Consider the following 13,024-nt stretch of genomic DNA (forward strand, 5'->3'; position numbering starts at 1 on the left):
GTTTGGGATCAGGGAGTGACAAAAACTAACTGACCTATTTAAAAAGTCCCCTCTGGGTCTCACGTAAAGAGCAGACTATGTGGGAACAAAAGGGACAGAGAACCCAGACTGGAAGTCTGAGGAAAATAACCTTTTTTTCCTGTCTACTCTCACACAGTCACTCTACACACTTTGGACACCCATATATATGGGGATTCTTCCCCACACACCATGCAATCAATTCTCCAACAAGCACCAACTGGTGTCATACAATTCAATTCAATTCTTACACTATCTACCTGGAGATACTTCACTAGTGATCTGTGCTTCTGATCGACCAGGTATAAATTGGGGTTCCCTCGACCCCATTCTCAGGGTCAATTAATTTGCAATAGCAGCTTACAGAACTCAGGGAAACACTTTGCTTATGTTTACACATTTATTATTAAAAAGGATATTACAAAGGACAGAGAGGACCAGCCAGATGGAGGAGGCACATGGGGCAAGGCATGTGAGAAGGGGTGTGGGGCTTTTATGCCCCCTCCAGAAACACCACCCTCCAGGAACCTCTGCACGTTCAGCTACCTGGAAGTTTTTTGAACCCTGTCCTTTTGGGTTTTTATGGAGGTTTCATTACATAAGCATGATTGATTACCTCCTTGTCCATTGGTGATCAACTCAATCTTCAGCCCCTCTCTGCTCCTCGAAAGTTGGGAGTGGGGTTAAAAGTCCCAGCCCTCTAATCACGTGTTTGGTTCCACTGGCAACCAGCCCCCATCTTGAAGCTACCCAGAGCCCAGCAAGAGCCACCTCATTAGAACAAAGGATGCTCCTATCACTTAGAAAATTACAAAGGTCTTAGGAGTTCTTTGTCAGGAATTGCGGTCAAAGATCAAATATTAGAACTGGAGGAAGAGGCCAAATATATATATATATTTCTTATTCTATCACAATATCACAGGGCGCTATTACAATAATTCAGGTAAAAAAAATGATGATGGTTTGGACTACAATAATGAAATGTGGTCAGATATGGGGTACATACTGAAGGTAAAGCCAACCAGTAGATTAGGTGTGGGGTATGAGATATACAGAGGAATCAAAGGTGACTCCAGGGGTTCTGGCCTAAGCAATGGCTTGGTGCCTACTGAGATATATAAGACTGAGAAAGGAGCAAGTTGGAATGGGAGAGGGAGGGGGGAAATCACGAGTTCTATATTTACTGTATTAATCTGGAAAAATTAATTAGATGCCCCAGCGGAGATGTTGCATAAGTATAGGGTAGAATATGCAAGTAGGCATCTCATAGTCCAGGGTGTGTCCAAAGAGATGAATTTGGGAGTTAACAGCATATAAACGGTGTAAGTATATCCTCACCTCAGAGGAATTTTTCTCTTGAATGTCTCTTGCTTATCTTGTCATTGTTGCTGCTGACGATGATGCTTTTACTTACTATTTCTTCTCCATCTATCTTTTTCCTTCTGCAACATCATCTCTTTGTATGTTGGGTCTCTTGACTGTCTCCTCTAGTCACTTACTTTTTCTTTCAAGATTTTCCTATTTTTATCTTTCTGCAGAAGTATGTGTAACAGACATGGCTAGTGCACTGCTCCACATGCACTGGATCAATCTCTGATGTCACCCACAGCTGCGATGGGTAGTGCCACATGCACCCAGACTCGCCTTGCACTGACAGCTGTCCACTGCAACCACTGCCCACATCTTGACATGCTCCCAGGGACATCTCTCAATCCGTGGGGAATGGGAGGCTGAAAATAAATTCTCTAGACTCCTGTCCTCTGAGGGTTCAATTCCAGGAACCTTTCTAGATGCTTCTCAGAAGGTCCCAGCGGAATTGAGTCTTGTTGCCTGCAGCAGTGACTTCAATAATGCATCCTTGTATTGGATTTCACTTTCCCTGTCTCATCTCATACTCTCTCACTCCTGCTTCCTGGAGTTATCTGCAAAACACATTGCCTACACCCAAGTCCTTGTCTCAGCTTCTGATTTGGGGTTGTTTGGGGGGAAGGAGGGAGCCAAATCAAGAAAATATTTTTAAGAGATTCTTGGATTTTCTTTTCTAGACCACTAATTTGGACCTCCACATCGATCATCCTCAAATAGTGAAGATTTTAGCTCAAAAATCAAGTAGTTATCAAGCTCTATGAAGAGTATATTTAATGCCCTGTCTCATCCTCTCTGTCTCTTTCTCTCTGTCATTCGGAGATGGTCATATATCTCCTCTAGTATATCTGTTTCACCACAGTTATGCCCTAATTGTTCAACCCGATCCTCTTTTCTTCTTCTCCAGCTATTGAGGCCCCTCGAGCCTAAATGCTATAATATCCCTAATGATCGGAATCTGAAAAAGGTAAAAGGCCAAGGTATCCTTTATCCTGTAGGCCTGTAAGGGCAGAATATCAGCCCCCACCTACAGCTGATAGGGAAGCCCCACGACTATCAGTTCCACCTGAACTCACCCAACCTGGAAAGAAGGCAAGATTTTGTCCATTCTTTTATTCATAACTCCTTCTCAGTCTTTTGTAGTTCAGGGAAATGAGCACATTCCCAAGGATTAACATTAGATTTCTTTTAGGATCCAGTGATCTCTGAAAAACAGTCTCTTCCCAGCCCCAAGACTCTCCTGTTCTCATCCTTAGTTTCTGATGCTGCTCTCTAGGTGATCACCTACCACTTAGGAGAAGTCCCATCCAGTCCCCTTTCAGGGAAAGTAGCAGAGCCCAAGGCCATATCTGTAACAGTCACTGAAAGATCTTGGTTCCCACTTGGCTCAGAGGAAGCAAATTTGCTTGGAATTGGAGTGAAGGCAAAGAGAGTTATGCTCAGGTCACCATATTCCCAGAATCCTCTTCTCTCAGCTGTAGATGATAAGTAAACCTTTTAACTGGAGAGATCATACACGTAAAAAGAGGGCTGAAGACAGAGTTCTGGAGCATGCAGTCATTTAGAGGACAGGGAGAGGAGGAGAACTCATCAACAACATAATTTAAATAAATCCTTAAATAAAGTATTTCTAACAAAACTGTATTTTATTGGTACAAATATGGAAGGGCAGTATTGAGAATTGTATGGGCAGAGAAGTCCCCATAGGAAATAGTTGATAAAGAAGGTGACTCTTCAACCTTAGTCAGCACAAGATAGAAAAGAGGACAAAATTATAGCCAGTTATGAAATGAATTCAGCTACCTTCCCTTGGCAGAAAGAGCAGGCTACAAAAGAAACAGCTCAAGTATCCAGGAAGTGAAGAACACATTGACCAAGCAACTGGGGAGACAGAGTCTGTGTCCACACAGAAGAGATGAGACAGGTTCCAGAGAGGGACCCCAGCCATTTGCAAGATTCCGTGAACACAGGAAACCCCAGGAAAGATGAGAGACTAGAGATAGGAATAAAGGTATCTCCAAGCCTCTCATGATTGTCAGGAAATGGGACCAAGTCTCTGGTGGCCTGTAGAGAAAAAGCAAATTTGTACAGAACTCTATCTTCTACAAGATCTACTTTTTAGACTTAACACGCTATATGGGATATATAATATGTCATGTATATTAAACTTCTTAACAGTCTTATAAGAGTGCTTGCTCTATATCTCAGATAATCACAGGAGAGCTAAGAAAGGCAAATATGCTACCCAAAACTATTCCTTAAAAATACTGACTTGGAAAAATTCATTAAAAATATTGATATGAATGCCTAGGCAAGCTGTATAATAATAAAAAAAACATATAGAACATGCCAGTTTAAAATCACCTTCACAGACCTGATTTAATGCAATCCCTAAAACAGTCCAATGTGAAAGGCAGAGCAGGCATCATTAATATCCCCTTTTTATAAATAGGGAAATTAAGGCTTAGAGAAATTAAATGACTTGCTCAAGATTGCTTTGCTAAGTGGAAGAGCTGGGACTAAAACCCAGGGCTGGGGCGGCCTCTGCCGAGGAAGGCATGGAAGGAAGGGTAATGACTTTTAATTGAAATGTCTACCAGGAGTGTGATGCACTAGTGTGGGTAACGGCTGCCCCGACTCCGGCTGGGCCGGCATCAGGCCAAGAGCAGCCGGTTTCCCAAGCATTCCTTCACTTGTTCAAGAGATCATGAAAATTAAATTGGGCTATAAGCAGGCCTTAATTCCCCACCCTTGATGTGAGGAGCCATATTTGTCTCATTAGCCTAGGTCATAAACTCCAGCAGGAGGGAGAAAAAGAGGCAGACGATAACAGTGAGGAAAGGAAAGGGAGAAAATCCTATGAAAGAAGCAGGAAGCGAGGGGGAGGAAGGTGAGAGGGCACGTGAAGGACAAGTACACCTCGTTAGGTTAGGAGCGATCCCCTCCTGGCAAAATCATAATTAAGTTCTAAGCTTATGCAGCTCTTCATGTGTGCTCTCTCATTCCATGCTCATTACCTCCCTGGGAGGCAGCCAGGGCAGAGAGGATCAACCACATTTTACCAGAAAAGGGATGAGGCTCTGAGAAATCAAGAAACTTGCCCAGTTGGCAAATCCAGGGCCAATAAAACCTGTGTTTTTTGACTCCCACTCCATAAAGAGCAGGCCATATTCAAAATCCCCTTGAGCCACACAGGGGCAGAAAGTAGAGCTCCAGCGTTCTCCTGAACGTAACATGCTGCCTCTCTTGTACCTTTCAATGTACAGCTATATCAAATGAGGATTTTGATATGAGGTTTGAGCATGAAAGTTCTATTACCAAATATTAAAAAATCCAATGGACTGTCCCTCTTCTTTAGCAGTACTAGAATACGGATGAGTCCCCTACTGGTTAAGCTAGTAGGTCCAGAGTAGGAACTGAGAATTATATAATATTTGTTTAGTTTACAGAGATCTGTACCATAATGGTATGTATTAGAGAAACTTGATCTAAATTGAGCATGAAAGTCTTGGCTTCAAATTATATCTCTTGGATGCTTTCCTTCCATATGAAAGAAATGTAGCAATTGACTATTTCCAAAGAATAAAGCTCCTCAAAGAGTCAAAATAGATAAACTTTTGGAAAAGCTATGATGGGCTATACAACGATATGGGCTGTCAAATCAAGAAATGTGGGTTCAAATCTAGTCTGTACCACTTAGTACACAGTAGAACACAGATAGCACAGTAATTTAGAGTGTAGATTTGGGGTAAAAATAGATCCAGGTCCAAATCCTGGTCTTATCACTTTAGAAAAATTATATTGAGTCTCAAAACTTTAAATCCCACCATCTGTAAAGTAGGAACAATCATGCCTCTCTTGCTGAATTATGCCCCCAAAATGGTAATTATTACTACTAAAGAATACCTATTCTCCAGTGGAAGTATATTTTATGAAAACCTTTGCCCAAATAGCAAACCTTGGGACTTAAATAGCCCAGCTATACCCTAAGGGTTTTTTCCAGTACAAATATCAATTGGACAGCCCTTATTTATTCTCTTTATTTTGTTGTATCAGTGCTAATTTGACAAGTTTTTCATGATTTGCATACCCTAAATAATAAGCATAGATAATAATTTTGCTTCAATACACAACAATACAAGTAAACTTCTATTTAATTGTGTTGGAAAACAATAAGACTTTGTCTATTAAATCAGGTTTCAAGGGTTCAGAAGAAAGGTAAAATATTTGACAAATGTCTTTTAAAATAAATACTTAAGAATTTAGTTTAAAATTTTAATTGGAGGCAAAGCTTAACTTTTCCATGCTTAAGTAGTTCCACTATATTCTTTGAAGGTAATACAGCATTTCCTGGGATTTTGTTTGTTTGTAGTAGAGAAATTGGCCTATGTTCATAATACTGAATCTTAAAAGAAAAATCAGTTTGTGGACACATGCTAAAGTACAACTTGGGAATCCTTTTAAAAAAAAAAAAAAAGCCTTTCAGTAATTAAGGGGTACACAACAAATTTCATGGCTGGTAGAATTTCCATGTTATCTTCTAAGAAAATAAATTAAATGACCTCTGGATGGAAGAAATCCAAAGAGGCTAGGGCCCTAAAGTCCTAATTCTTGGGCAATCATAAAGGGATTTTAAAAGGCTACTCTACCTCTTGACACCTGAATCATTAGATGTGGCTCTCCACTGACTGAGATAGAACTAAACTGTTAGAACTAAGCCATCGACTGTCCTTTGAAGACTTAGCTCAATTATTACTATCTCTGCCTCTAGGAGAATTATTTTTGAAGCAGAATGATAAAATGGTTCTAGAGTCATCAGAGTTCCTGAATTAGAATCCCAGTTACTAGTAGCCAACACATGAGAGGCACAATTCTAAGCACTTTGCACATAACTTTGCATTTAATCATCACAACAATACTATGAAGTAGATACTTGTATTATTCCCATTATATGAATGAGGAAGCTGAAGCACATAAAAGTTAAGCAGTTTACCCTGGGTCACATAGAAATTGTGGGAGCTGGACTCCAACTCAGACAATTTGGCTCCATTCTGCTCTTTTTTCTCTCAGGGTCAACCACTTACCAGCTGTGTGGCTTTAGGCAAGCTACTCAACCTCTCTATGCCTCATTTGCAACATGGAGATAATTTTTTTCTTTCCTTTTTTTGTTTTAATAGATTTAGGGGGTACAAGTTGAATTCCATTACATGTATTTATCGTACAGTGGTAGAGTCTGGGATTTCGGCACACCTATCACCCTAGTAGTGTACCTTGTACCCCATAGATAATTATTCATCCCTTGCCCCCCACTTCCCCCTCTTTTGAGTCTCCAGTGTCCCTTATACCACTCTGTGAGCTCTTGTGAAGCCACAGTTCAGTTCCCACTTATAAATGAGAACATGAGGCATTTATTTTTCTGTTCCCAAGTTATTTCACTTGGGATAAAGGGCTCCAGTTCCATCCAAGTTTGCTGCAAAAGACATTATTTCATTCTTTCTTATGGCTGAGTAGTACTCTTATCATTTGTGTACACACATACAGAGACACATACATGCCACATTTTCTTTATCCCTCATCAGCTGATGGACACTTAGGTTGATTCCATATCTTTGCAATTGTGAATTGTGCTGTGGTAAACATATTAGTGCAGGTATCTTTTTGACATAATGATTTCTTTTTCTCTGAGTAGATACCCAGTAGTGGGATTGCAGGATCAAATGGTAGATCTGCTTTTATTTGTTTGAGAAATCTCCATATTAATCTCAAAAGAGGTTGTACTAATTTACTTAATACATTCCAGCAACAGTGTATAAGTGTTCTCTTTACATCATATCCACACCAACATTCATATGACTTTTAAGAATGACCATTCAAATTGGAGTAAGATGGTATCTCATTGTGGTTTTAATTTGCATCTCCCTGATGATTAGTGATATTAAGCATTTTTGCATATGTTTGTTTGTCATTTGTATATCTTCTTTTGAAAAATACCTATTCAAGTCAATTGTCCACTTCTTAATAGAGTTGTTTTTTTCTTGCTGAGTTGCTTGAGTTCCTTGTAGATTCTGGATATTAGTCCTTTGTCAGACACAGTTTGCAAATATTTTCTCCCATTCTGTAGGGTGTCTATTTCCTTTTTTTACTATTTCTTTTGCTATGCAGAAGTTTTTTAGTTTAATTAAGTCCCATTTGTCTATTTTTATTTTTATTACATTTGCTTTTGGGGACTTAGTCATAAATTCTTTGCCCAGGCCAATGTCCAGAAGAGTTTTTCTTAAGTTTCTTCTAGAATTTTTATGGTTTTTGGTCTTACATTTAAGTCTTTAATCCCTCTTGAGTTAATGTTTTTATATGGTGAGAAATAGAGATCCAATTTCATTCTTTTGCATATAGCTATCCAATTTTCCTACCACCATTTATTGAATAGGGTGTCCTTTCCTGAGTGTATGTTTTTGTCTGCTTTGTGAAAGATCAGTTGGTTGTAAGTGTATGGTTTAATTTCTGGGTTTTCTATTCTGTACCATTGATCTGTGTGTCTACTTTTATGACAGTCCAATGCTGCTTTGGTTACTACAGCCTTGTAGTATAATTTGAAGTCAGGTAATGTGATGCCTTCAGTTTTGTTCTTTTTACTTAAGATTTCTTTGGCTGTTCAGGCTCTTTTTTGATTCCATACAAATGTTAGAATTGTTTTTTCCAATTTTGTGAAGAATGACATTGGTACTTTGGTAGGAATTGCATTGAATCTGCAGTTTAATTTGAGTAGTACTGTCATTTTAACAATATTGATTCTTCCAATCCAGAAGCATCGGATGTTTTTCCAGTTGTGTCATCACAGATTTCTTTCATCAGTGATTTGTAGGTCTCCTTATAGAGATATTTTACCTCATTGGTTAAATATATGCCTAGCTATTTTTTGTAGCTATTGTAAATATGATTGAGTCCTTGATTTCATTCTCATCTTGGTTGTTGTTGTTGTATAGAAGTGCTATTGATTTTTGACATTGATTTTATATACTGAGACTTTGTTGATTCCTTTATCAAATCAAAAAGTCTTTTGGAGGAGTCCTTATAGTTTTCTAGTTATAAGATCATATTATCAGAAAACAGACATAATCTGACTTCCTCTTTTCAATTCAGATGCCCTTTATTTCTTTCTCTTGCCTGATTGCCCTGGCTAGAACTTCCAGTACTATGTTGAATAGAAGTGGCAAGAAAAGCAAGCATCCTTGTCTTGTTCCATTTCTCAGGGAAAATGCTTTCTACTTTTTTCCAGTCAGTATAATGTTGGCTGTGGGTTTGTCATATATGGCTTTTATTATTTGGAAATTATGTTTTTTCTGTGCCTAGTTTGTTAAGGGTTTTTATCATGAAGGGGTGCTGGATTTTATCTAATGCTTTGTATTCATCTATTGTGATGATCATATGGTTTTTGTTTTTAATTCTGCTTATGTGGTGAATCACATTTATTGACTTGCATATGTTGAACCATCCTTGCATCCCTGAGATGAAAACCACTTGACTGTGGTGAATTATCCTTTTGATATGCTGTTGGATTCAGTTTGCTAGTATTATATTGAGGATTTTTCCATCTATGTCCATGACAGATATTGGTCTGCAGTTTTCTTTTTTGTTGCATCGTTTCCTGGATTTGGTATCAAGGTGATACTGGCTTTGTAGAATTCCCTCCTTCTCAATCTTTCAGAACAGTTTCAGTAGGACTGGCATCAGTTCTTCTTTGTGTGTCTGGTAAAATTTGGCTGTGAATCCATTTGGTTCTCAGGAGTTTTTTTGGGGGGGGCAGATTTTTTAATTACTGATTTAAAATCTTGCTACTCATTATTAGTCTGTTCAATTCTATTTCTTCCTGATTCAATCTCAGGATATTGTATGTTTTGAGAAATTCATCATTTCCTCTAGATTTTCTAGTTTGTGAATATATAGTTGTTCGTTATAGTCTCTGATGATCTTTTATATTTCTGTGGTATCAGTTGTAATGTCTCCTTTTTCATTTCTGATTGTGTTTATTTGTATCTGCTCTCTTCTTTTGTTGGTTAGTCTAGCTAGTGGTTATCAATTTTGTTTATCTTTTCAAAGAACCAACTTTTCATTTCATTGATCCTTTGTATTTTTTTTCATTTAGTTCTACTCTGGTCTTTGTAATTTTTTTTAATACAGTGCCTGGTACATGGTAAATGTTCAACAAAGGCTACTTATTTAATAATACTGTCCTCTTGGTGAGAATAGGGACCATATTTCATTCATTCATCCACACAGGCTGCTAAGTAATTCACTTAGCTTCCCTGAGACCTCAATCCTTCATTTGTGAAATGGGATAAAAATGCCAGTGTCACAAAGTTATTTTAGCATGTAAAAGACCTACAAAGAACACCTGATACATCAGTGGACTCTCCTTATGTAGTACCTAGCATAGTTTCACATGGAAATAGGTACTGAGATAAAAACTTCTTGATCATGACAACTTTGACATTATGGCAATTCATAATGTAAAAATGTTAATATTGCCTCCTCCCCATACCTTGGGATCTGTGAGGATAAATGAGACAAGCTGTAGGAGAAAGATTGTCAGGAGAAAGTTGCTTTATAAATCTAAGGGGCTGCTGTTAATAATCATCTTCATAACAGTAAATTTGGTATTGGAGAAATCAGAGCTTATCATGCATGGCTCCTTAAGGAAAGCCTATCAAGGCCTCCTTCAATGACACAGTGGCAGCTGGTTCCTGAGGCTTTTAATCCATGGAAATATGAGAGAGAAGATAGTGTTGTCACAGAAAGAAGTCAGAAAGGAATGTTAGCTGGCCCTTTAGACAGAATATCCTCTTCTATACCCTCCTGTCGCCCACACCAGGTCCCCTTGGGTAGCAACACCAGAGCTTGTGGTCTGATCCTCAATTTCACAGGCTCAGGAACTCAAATATGTCCATAAATCCAGAGCGCTTCAGACTTTTGGAGACACTTCCCTATAGGAAAGTCTCAGAAAACCAGGCAAGCTGAGAGGCTCTTTCCTTCTGGCAACCTGATCCAAAGCTATCTATTCAGGGAACCACAGTTTTAGCCCCCAAGGCAAAAGATTGGCCCAGTTTGGAGAGGTGAGGTTAAGACAAAACTGGCATCCCATCATACTGGCCAAGAGCATACAAATCTGGACAAAAATCCCAGCTTCTCTGCTTAGATCTGGGGTGACAACCTCTTCAAACCTCTATTTCCAGTACAAGAGAAGTATCTCAGAGGGAGAACTGTGAGGGTTGAGTCCGCTATGTGCCTAGCACAGCAACTGTCACATATGAAGTCCTCAGATAATGACAGCAATCACCATTGTTGTTATTGCACTGCTGATATTTGGATTTTGGTTATTTAAAAAACGAATGTGTAGCAAAGCCAGGCTAGTGTGAAGAGAAAAGAGCAGGGAGGTCTGCAGTTCAGAATATGTTTCATAGTTTGGTCTTGAGTGTGCTAAGAGTGGATCAACAGTGTCCTTAAAGGAATTGCATCAGGCTGGACAACTTCTTCAACTCAGGAGACACTGATACAGAAACCAGACACAAACATACTCATTTATAGATTCAGATATCCATCTACGGTAACTGAAGCACATCAAGTACATAGGAAACCAAATTAGCCAGTGGAAGATGACTTGATGAGAGTGAGATCACAGAGAACTGGAAGTCCAGCTGGGTACTTATCCAAGTGTTCCAAAGCCAGAGAGTCTCTCTCTCTCTCTCTCTTTCTCTCTCTCTCTCTCTCTCTCTCTCTCTCTTTCCACAATAGACTCAGCCTCCTAAGTGATCTGATTACTTGACACTCCTGTCTACCAAAATAATGTGTCCTTCTAGTGTACAAAGCTAAGTCTTGCTCCCCTTTCTCTCAAATCCACATAGAACATTTCCCTGCATAAAATAAAAGCCTTAAAGCCCAACAAATGTGAATTTGATTCCCTGCTCTACCACTACCAAGCTGTGTGACCTCAGAAACATTACTCAACTTCTCTGAACCACACCTTGCTGATTTATAAAATGGCAACAAAAATCTCTACTTTATGGACTGCTGTGAAGTCTAGCAAGAATGTATAGAAATACTTAACACAGTGCCTGTATTATTATTGTTATAGAAGCTACTAGTTTAATTCTATTAATCCTAATCTTTATTCAATTTCTATGATTCTGGTCCTAAAGACAAATCCTAAATACACTGGATCCTTACCTATCCTGTGTCCACTTCCATGTTCACTCAATCACACAAGGACAGAACACGTCAGAGGCTGGGCCATATCTCAAGATGGTTCAATTCATTGATTCTTTGCTGATTTTTGGATACTTTACCTTCAAAGGGAAACCTCATTACCTAGTTCTGGGGACATTTCACTGTAGCTGATTTGTGCAGAGAAAAGAAGAATTCTGAAGGCACAGAGGGATGCAAAAGACTGAATATCCTGCAAATGCCAAGAAGGTTTGGGCCCTGACAAGTGTAGACATTTCTATTTTTCTGCGCATAGCATTTTCTTCTTTCCTAAGCCAGCCTACTTTTAAGAGACAATTTGTCCTCTTGCTACTCTTAGTCAAGCATCCAGCATTAATGAGAGTATTAGTGGGATTATCTATTGTGATGCCACATTTTACTTTGGGCCAGTCTTCATTTGCCATAAAATCTTTGGATAAAATGTCCCAGATAGCACTATTCTCAGTGGCTTTGAACAGTCACTTTTTCTTTATTTCCAAATGCACAGATGAGCTCTGTTCAGTGAAGGAACACATTAACAGCAACCTCTCTATTCCCTCTAGGTTACTCGCAAGTTTTCCTGTGTTTTTAATCTTTGCTGAGCTCCAAAACCAACCATGTTGAGTGATGTGAATACTAGGTTTCTCATTTCAGTACAGAGATGACTGCATTGGAGTCTGCAAAGATTAATAAAAAGAAAAAATCCACACAGAAAAAAAAATCACTGGTTTGAAAAAAAAAAGTAGATAATGACAAAGATTAAGAAGGTGATTCAAGAAAAAAGGAAGATATAAAATATTCCCATCTTATCTAGAGTGTTAAAAAACCACAGTAAAAACAGGGCAATGCTGACCTGCTCTTTAATAACACTAGAGATAAAGAACACAGCTCAGAATGGGAAACGTATCTGTAGCAAAATACAAGGTTGGGGGATTGGGATTCAGATCAGACAGAGAAAGGGGTTGTTGATTTAAGTGGTATGGGAAAATGGAGACGGTATTGCTTAAAGCAGTAACCAATGTTGTTTATTTGGGATACAAGCTAGAGAATATTATTATGGCAGAGAAAAGAAGTTATCTCCTGTGAATTGTCTTGAATTATGGGGGGAGTGAGAGAAGCTCACGGCGTATGACATTTAGAATTGCAATTTCTAAGCAGAGCGCCATCTCTGATATATCATTTATTGTCTCTGTCTCCATCCTTCCAAAGCCACATTAAGGACAGATGTGAACCTCACTTCCCCGGGTCTCCATTTTAACAATGATTTGAAGGACATTTATTTTTTCCCTTGCAACAGAATCATATTTTTTCCCCTCTCGGAGGTTTAGTTCATCACTAAATATTCAGGTCTAGGAAGCGATTTTCTTTTCTCTTTGTGCATGATCTGTCTCTCTCTGGAACTGAA

Source organism: Lemur catta, chromosome 10 (genome assembly GCF_020740605.2).
Source record: "Lemur catta isolate mLemCat1 chromosome 10, mLemCat1.pri, whole genome shotgun sequence".
In the NCBI taxonomy this organism is placed as follows: domain Eukaryota; kingdom Metazoa; phylum Chordata; class Mammalia; order Primates; family Lemuridae; genus Lemur; species Lemur catta.